Source organism: Plasmopara halstedii, assembly GCF_900000015.1.
Source record: "Plasmopara halstedii genome assembly, contig: Scaffold_179, whole genome shotgun sequence".
Taxonomy (NCBI): domain Eukaryota; phylum Oomycota; class Peronosporomycetes; order Peronosporales; family Peronosporaceae; genus Plasmopara; species Plasmopara halstedii.
The window spans coordinates 3078-3319 of record NW_020187100.1 but is presented as its reverse complement, the minus strand read 5'-3'; positions in this window follow the sequence as shown (position 1 = coordinate 3319).

The following is a 242-nucleotide window of genomic DNA, read 5'->3' as shown; positions in this document are numbered from 1 at the left end:
CTGTTGTGATCACCCATTTCGGATCCCCAGTGCTCCAAGAAGCAAAGCGAGATCGTTTTAGGATTCATCGAGACACTTCCGCTCGGTGTCACGACTTCCTCAATCGAGACTCGTCGCAGAATCGTATCCAGCGGACGGAAGAAGTACTTGGTGGACTTCTCGGAGTTGGCCACTTGGAAATCGAACGCGGTGTCCTGGCTGCACTGACTCACCCGCTAGACCGTTTCCTTGTAGTTTCTCAA